The sequence below is a fragment of the Polyodon spathula genome, chromosome 7 (genome assembly GCF_017654505.1).
Source record: "Polyodon spathula isolate WHYD16114869_AA chromosome 7, ASM1765450v1, whole genome shotgun sequence".
In the NCBI taxonomy this organism is placed as follows: domain Eukaryota; kingdom Metazoa; phylum Chordata; class Actinopteri; order Acipenseriformes; family Polyodontidae; genus Polyodon; species Polyodon spathula.
Window position 1 is genome coordinate 54,596,920 of NC_054540.1, and position 9,348 is coordinate 54,606,267.

Consider the following 9,348-nt stretch of genomic DNA (forward strand, 5'->3'; position numbering starts at 1 on the left):
ATATTTGTGACAAAGGTGCAGTGTTGTCCGGTTTCGTGCTGACCCCTGGTGACAGCTCCGGAACTGTGTTTACTGTCTGGTAACATACAAGACAAGACAATTACAAACAAACAAAAACACAACACTCACGATTTCTGGTAATAACACTCTTTCACTGTCCTTCTGGCTTTTAATCACTACAAACCAATGCGAAGGAACAGATTACGATTCTCCATCCCCCTTATATGCTGTCATGCACGACCCCTTGGTAAATGAATGCAGCTGCCTTTACAATCTGCGGCTGCTACATTGTTTCCCTTCCGGGTCAATATGTTCTTGCCACGCAGCCGCGCCTTCTTCCAGACTGACCGACTTCCCGACCTGGGGGAAAGAACTGTCAGGCCAGCCCATCCAAAGAACTCTGTCCTCGCTTAGCGCCCTCACAGGTCGGGAGATTTACAACCAAGATTCATTGTATTTCTGTCACACCCCCATGACTCTTCTTTGTTCCAGACTAAATAGATTCTGTTGCGTTTTAATATTTGAATTGTGTGCTGCAGTCAAGCCTTCTCTTTTATATCTACATGTACAGTATATGCAGGATGCTGTTCACATGATTAGGGTTACTGGCCGTGAGGCTTTCAGAATGGAGGTGTAACAACTGACAATGTGATATACTGGAGAGGCGTGTGGATTCTCACCCCGAAGTGAAGCAGCATGGGCAGGCATGCTCAGGGTTCATTGCAAATGCTCTCATAGTTTTCATTTTCAACAGCAACACACCTCCCTCATTTATTTATTTATTTATTTTTAAATACAAGTCTAAACTTCTGCCTTTGACTGCATTATTTAATCACGGAGACATATGAGCTCAAAAACTGTTTCCAAAACAGAACATATTGTAACTTGTTCAGGGATCAGTGAATTTGTTCAAATTTCAACCAACAGTTTGTATTTAAAGGTGACACGGCTAAGACCCCCGAGTGTCAGAACGTTTCAATAAGGAGATTACAGGTGGATCTCCCTCCACTGTGATCAGTTCTCTAGTAAGGCCAAGTTAACCTGTCCCTTAACCTGTGGTCTTAACAACTTTAGGTGCTTTAGAGTATATATACATATAGATAAGGTGACTACGCTAGCTGAGTGCCAGGATAATGCATTTCAATGAAGCCAAATATGAGGCAGATACAGTAAAGGATGAATGGAAGCTGAAATATTCTGGCAGCGGATTCAGGAGGCTTGGTGGGGGAACAAGTTTCCAAGATCTCCCTTGCCCTACAGCTGTTTCACTGGAACAGTCGCCTGTGCTTGCAGAAGATGATATATAATTTTACCACCCCCCCCCCTCCACAGCAAAGGCCTACATACTGAATATATACATTACGTTCATGTAATATAATTCACATGTCTAGGCAATATAAAAACAACAGCAAATTAATAAATAAGCCATATCACATTATAATGCATTTATTTAGATTTCATAATTGAATATTATTAAGAGAAGCTCAATAAAAATAAATTACTGTTTCCAAATTGAACCAAAAGAACCTAAACCGCACCGGGTGGCTCTACACATGACAAAGTTTCGTGAAACACTTTAGAAACAGTACGCGACTGACAATATATATATATATATATATATATATATATATATATATATATATATATATATATATATATATTTTAAGGAGCGGAGATTCCCTTACAATCTGCTGTATAACAAGTCAGCCACGCGGAGTGACGGCATTCCAAGGTGGCATTCTCATATCTAATGCATGCCCTGCCTGCCAGCTCTGGTCCAAGGTGTCCATTGTGCTCTGGAGAGCTCCGTCCTGACTCCTGAGTTGGCGTTCCTACGTGAGATCCTACCACGACGTGACTGGAGGCTGATCCCGCCTGTGATGTCAGCAGATAGTTTCCATAGCAGCCACACTTCACCCTGTGAAGCCCAGTTTGTTTCCGTGCTGTAGCTCCAATCGACATGGCACAGCAAGTATGCCGCATGACCCTGTTCACTGTAACCCAATGCTGGGAAAAACATACGGCCAGCATAGAGGGAGGATACTCAGAAGGACACAGCAGTGAGACTTTACCTCCTGTTCCAGGCTTACAACCAATGCTGGATGTGCAAATACCACAGAGCCTTACCTCACATCACAGCACAACTGAGCACTCATTTTAGTATCATTTGAAAACCTGGTTATTATTATACCCATGCATCTTTATTTCTCAAAACATTCACACCACAATTGCATCCATCACAGTTCTGTAGCTTTTGCAGTAAAACTAATAACTACCAAATGTTTGTTTTCATGCATTCAAATTAGGTTATTAATGTGTAGACCATGGACTTAGCAAGGTGCATCGCTTTGGGCCTAAACAGCATTTGGAATAGAGACATAGGAGAGTTTATCAGTGTTCAAAGGCATCTTTTTTTTTCTGATATCCAAACAGTGCTCTGAGACAGCTTGTTAACGGCAAACTATGCTGCTGTTATTAAATTGTAACTCTTATCAACCGTCAAGTATTATTCATGCAAGTCTTGTCTGTGTTTTTCTTTTCAGTAGAAGTCTTTAGAGAATGAAGACCATAACAAATCAAAAGAAATGTACTGTCTCTAACAGTGCACTAGTTATTTTGTCTCCCAGTACAAAATTATTAACTGTCAAGGGATTTTCTGTGTTTCTGCATTTCACAGAATATTATGACCACTTTAAATAGTTTTAGTCTTTTTTAACTGCAGTACGCTGAGTTCAAACTAATCAAAGCTATCTAGGGGCAGATCAAGGTGATAGTGAACACATCAGAGTTCAGCCAAACCAAACAAGACCCTAAAACAAAACTCTTATAAAGATTTCATCAGCGCTGTTGTAAAGAACTCTCTTTATCGAGTCACAAAAGTAGATCACAACGTTTTATTCCAGCAAATGTTTCCAAATGATAGGATAAAGTAAAAAAAAAAAAAAAAAAAAAAGGTATTAAATATTCTGATAAGAATAAAAATTAAAAATTAAAAATGATTTAATTTTATAATATGAACTTAAAACTTGGCCAAGTATCAGGAAGTGTTTTTTTTTTTGTTTGGTTTTTTTGGGGGGTTTTTTTGCATAAAATTACATTCTGCTTCTCTATATCAGAAGATCATGGATTTAAAGCCAAACTTTGCTAATCAGGTTAGGAAATTAACACAGCATAGTGGCAAAGCAAATATCTTGGGAAATCGCTGTGACGTAATGCGACGGACATGAGGGAATATGGTTAAATCCAGGAATTAATTACAGTGATCCCTCTCCGATAGGACTGGCTATTCACAAGGGACAGGAACCCGGGTTAATGGGGTACAGTATGAAGCAATACCTAGCAACTCGTTGAGAGAACCATCGTTCTCTATAAAAGGGACCCCTAAAATCTAAAATGAAATTAAAAACTGAGGCAGCCTGGAATAGAGTTGCTGACCTTCAGTTTTCTGACAGCAATTTGGGAAATTAAATCCCATTCCTAGAATTGATAGGCTAGTTGCTACGCTACAGAAAACAGGGGAGGGGGTGAGGGGAGGGGGAGCGTTATTGTGTTAAGAAAAATGCTCTTCTTAAACTCCATTTATCAAGCGCTGCTAACCTGCCAAACTTACAAAGCACACCAGATATTTCATGGGCTCGTTTCCCTTTCCCCTGCATTTTACTTCATCCATTTACTCTAACATTCTGCATATTCAGCTCCCCAGATTCTTTCTTTTAATATTAATATATCACTCCTCTATTTTCATTATTATTAACTTTGTAATTGAAGTCACAGTCTCTAGCTGCTTGTGCTAACGTTCCTTATATTGCATCCCAGCGCACTGCTTCTTGGCAAGGGCACAATGAAATGCCGGGGTGTATCCTGCTGAGAGCCTGATAACGTCAGGTGATTTATACTTCAGAACTGGAGCCACACGCAGAAAGCAAGAAAAAGACAGTAATGTAATGTTTTTTCGAAAGGAAAGCAAAAGCCACATTATAAACTCTCAGAGACAGCTTCAGGCAGCAGGAGTTCTTCTAAAACAAAGCGGTGCGCTTTCTCCTGTTAGAAGCTGTGCCTGTGCAGGGAGGGCCGCGGTCACTAGGTCATCTTCATTTCTATTTAGAGATTATGCCAGAAGATGATGCAAGGACCAGCAAATATCAATCCATTGATAAATAAACCAAAGTACGGCTTCTGGGGGAAAAGGATCATGACTGAGGAACGGGTACTTCCAAGAAAATTAGCAAGCCCTGACAAAGGGTTACCATCGCAGAATCTGACATAATGTTCGGATCTCCTAAATCCCAGTTCCCCAGCTGCAATATATTCATGTGCATGAAGGTTTCACTGAACCCATGCAACAACTTAAATGGTCTTCAGCATCGAGACCACTGTGTAGTCAAACAGTCTAACAATGAAAAGCAGTAGGGTACAAAAAAACTATCTTCAGCATCTCAGTCTTCTGTAGTACAATGGATGCACTACGAGAAAGGGTTATGTGTAGAACATGCAAAGACAAACCCTGTACATCATGGGATTTATCATACCTCTGTAACATATCTGAAAGCCACAACGGTGGTCCCATCCATTGTCAAATATGAGTCTACGGTCATTTTAGTTATTATACAGTACAGGGATCATAAGCCTCAAGTAGATCCGCACACTGAAGAAAAGAAAGCGCTCCAACAAGAGTGAAAACCAACAGGTCACTTATTTACATAAGCTAAGACAGCTGACCAATTGTGCAGAGAGAACAAAGTGCAAACATTTCGCTCAGTGTTTGACCATCATCAGTGCTACCAGAATAAGAAAACATCCACATATTTAAGCAATTAGCTTAATTAACTTAAATCAATTAATGTGGTGTAAACCACGTGCAAAATATACAATTAAAAAACATTAAAAGACAGGTGTTAGTTGTGTCAACATTTATGGACCATAAATCACTTGAATTAACTTCAGTTTTATAATAAATACTGAAAATGGATAAATGTTACAGATGTGTGTGCAAAGGACAGGACAATCACATCACAATAAAATCTAGATAATTCTTATCGAAATCATTTCAATACATTATTACCATTTTCAATAAACTGGACGAGCATTAGATATATTACAACAAACAAGAGATTATCATAATTGCATCCTTATTTACAAACACTATTAATAACTCTTACCTCTCAATACACTATAGAAATATATACATCAAATGTTATAGGAATTTACAGCAAACAGAGCGATGGCTTCACAGTTATTATAAAGGGAAATGCATCCCAGCCCTGTGCTGCACAGTACATGAAGGGCTGAGTTTAATCACAGCACTTAGAATTCTCTCGATTACATCACTTTACCATTCCAGTCAACCCAGTCTGCTCTACCACTCAACACAGCGCAAGCAAACTGAAGTGTTTTTAGCAGGGTGGACAGCATTGGGGATTGATGACTGGCTCCCATCCCCAAGCCTGTAGCGTGCATCAGCAGTCTTAAACCCTGCCTCAGGGCTGGATTCCTATCGATGCTATTGGTTATGATGACTCCAATCCAGGGATATCACTTTGGCAACTTTTTAAATAATCCATATTGAAAATATATATATAAAAAAAAAAGAAGAACAAAGAGGTTGCATGTAATTAACATGAATGTAATACTATTTGGTAACACTTTTTGCACAATATAACCCTAACCCTCTCCCCAACCTTAACCCTAGCCTTGTTCTGATACAATTTTGTACTTACATATATCATGCAAAAAGATGTACACATTAAGTATATTGTAACTATGCATAATAACACTGTAATTGTGTACAAGTGCACATGTATTTACTAAATGACTGCTATGTAATCACACAGTAATCAGAGACACCTAATGTACAGTGTTACCTACTACATCATGTGCTCCTATCTGTGTTCCCATATTCCAGGATTCATTCTCCACTCTGTCCTAACATTAGACGCTTGGATCAGGTCCCTCTCTCATTTCTGGCACCCATAGCAGTTGGTTTTGATAAATGTGAGGTATATCTGATGTTCTTAAAAATCACAGTTAAAGTACAAATAGAAAAACAAAAAACAAAAAACAAAAAAAACCTCTGTTGGGACTCTAAAGCCAGCAGTGCATTGTGTAGCAGATCAGTGATCTAAGCTTCCATACAAAGAAGCAGACACTCAACTGCTGATAACCAGTGATCCACTCCCAACAGTTTAGAAGAACCTGCCTAGACAAAGCCATGTTTCTGCTGCAGCCCCTGTCTGGGTAACTTAACCCTCCAAACCTCACCAGTCACCTGCAGCCTCTGCAGAATCAGCAGAGAGAACACAATGGGAAAGGACTCTGAACCAGCGCAGGTGCAGTGCGCCCTTCCCTTTCTGCCAGTGTACAAAAGAATGGGCAAGAGTTTTTTCAGACCTTTGATCTATAAAAAGCACTCTGGTGGAAAAAAAAACAACCCCTTTATTTCTTAATCAAGCAGCGGAAAGGTAATTTAATTTTCTGCCATTGCAGACAGCACAGAGAAACTGAGGTTGAAGTATTGTATACTTGGTCTCAATCGGTGGCATTTTGACTGCAGTGGTGACTTTCCGATGTATCCTTTTCTCTTAGCAACAGCTGCCAATCGCTGGCAACCTCCAAACTAACATGCAATTCACTACTTGTGAAACTCCTGCTAATGCAGGCCACAGAGACAGCTGCTGCCAACGCTCTGCGATCACGTGACTGTACTGTAAAAGTAGCAAGTCAGGCCCCTTACTATACAACAATTTAACCAACATGCAACCGCTGTAAATAAAACGCACTGCCAATCAATAACTGCACTAGCCCTCTGAATTGCAGGACTGGGTGGCGAGGAGGAATCTCATTCCCAGCAGACAGTGTCTTCACAATCACACTGCTTCTCTGGTCATTTCAGGCTGACAGAACCTCCATGAAACCCCGACTGGATAATTACTGTACAGGGCAAACATCATTATCTTACTGGGGCCTAATGCAGATTGCTTTCATTATTGCCCTCTGATTGAAAGTTGGAGTGGGGATGTGGAGGGACGGGGACTCCCTGTGCAACCTTCAGGCCAATCACAGCCAGACCAGTTCTGTTATTTCTAAGGTCCACAGACTAAACTTCAAATGAATATCTCTCCAGGGAAAGGCTGTTTTCAAAGTTGGGAATCATGTGTAATGTAAAAATGTTGCTGGGTGTTGAATGAACAAGCAGATATGAGTGATGTTATGACCTAAGTATAGTATGCCTCCCACTTTGTTATATGATAACACTGGTCTTTTTGCTTCAGAAATGGACTCCATTCTCCCTGTAATGTTTTTGTTGCCATCTGATTGACTGATCTGATTGAACGGACTCTTATCCCAGAAGTGTGCATACTGTGATGGAACAATAAAAAAGTATATGAATTAGTATAGTCTTGTTAACATCAAGCTTGATCTGTTCCGGTGAAACATCAGCAAAGAATTCTCCAGCATCTGGATCATGGATATGGAAATATTATATTGCTGAAAATTTGATTCTACTGCAAGTAATAACAGATTTCTGCCTGCTTTTGATCACCCTGACATAGAAACACATGTGATTCCAAAGTTATTCTAAGCGTCTGTCTATTTCAGATTAAACTGTAGCGTGGGATCCTAATCTGATTAGATGTCAGCAGCTGAGCTATAGGAAATCCCTTATGAGTTGTTTTAAGTAAGTGGCCAAAAATAAACCAATTTTGTGATGGTAACATTCCAATACATTTAAAACAAAAAACACACTGTGCTGGGATACCTTAAGCAAATAAATTTTAATAGCTTTCGTCGATTCTTCAACTCCAACATTTAGGATGGCACGTGTTTCAATGAGAGATGTCACAATACAATGGAACTATCCTGCTTAAATGCGTTTTAATACACAGTACCTGTGTTCCCTTATTCCATTTCAGCCCTGTAACCACGCACACAAAAACATTTTGGTTTCCTGTGCCAAATTCCTGATGAAGGGCACATCTCGAGACTACTTTTAAGGGATCAATTCAGGAAAAATTAAAAGTCAGAGGAACAATAAAAAATGTGTTTACCGGTCTCAGCGTTCAGCTGGACTGTGAGGCTGTTGAAATTCTTTTACAGCCCCGTTTCCCGCAAACATCCAAGTGCTTCCTGAGTTCCTCCAGCTGTCGCGGTATCCTGGATGATGTAGGAAAGTAACTGACAAAGGCTAGGTCACTTTAAGATTTATAGCATAAGGATATCATGCCAATAGGTCATTTTCCTTAGAAAAACAATAACATTTGTATAATCTGTATCAGGAATAATAGAGAAATAAAATTAAAAAATTGTGCATATTTGAACTGGAGTAGTAAAAAACACTTCTGAACAACTTCCTTTGGCAAACATACCCTTTTTCAAGAGTCAGCACCTTGCAGATGCGTACTTTTGAATATACAGTACACACTAGTTGTAAATGCAAATATTTTTGAGTATGCCTTTTTAAGTTAATAGTCAATCATTAAATGTCTCACGTTGATGTGCTTTGGTGCATGGATAAATACACAGGTTTAGAAAAAATGTGTGCTAATTTAAATGACTAAAGTGTACATGAAGTCGGTAAGCATGTGCACAGAGCCGGGCACCACTGCTGGGAGAGGTTTATGTGTGTTTTGTTATATGCAAATTTCCTGCTACAGAATGTTTTGCACGAAACCTTATTCAATTAAAACTAACAATTTGGGGGCGTGCTTAAACATGCCCATAGGGATTAAGAGGAGTTGAAAGATGAGACACTAAGATCGTCTGATGATGGATCAAACTGATAAAAGTTCACGTTTACGTTCACACAATCATTCCTACACTCCTGACCGTACCACTAAATAGCCTTGACACTGTCCCTGCAGAAGAGGCACATCCTAAAGTGATCAGTCTGCTGTTAAATGGAGCGTTAAACATGGCAACAGGATGCTAATGCATGTTTTCTCAACGACATGCCGTTGAAACAGAAAATCATTTAAATGCAAGTTAAACACAGTGATTTAAACTACTAATCAGATCCGCCATCCAAGCGTCAAAAGGGGTAAAATCTAAAGAAATCACTGCAAATCAGTATATAGTGATATACGCTGTATATACACATACCAATCACACTGCTAGAAACAAAGAAAAACACTACAAAGAAAAGCCTGCAACAGACGGCAGAGAGAAACTGTTATAGTTTGACAACCAGCATTGCAATTTCTGATTCCTCTACATCTCTTTGTTCCACTGATGTGGCTCACATATTTGCAGGTAGTGCTTTAAAGAAACAGGGAGAGATGCATCTTTATTTAACAAGGGATTCGGTGGCCTGGACAGTAATTGATTAGTTTACATGTAGTCAGGCATTGAAAG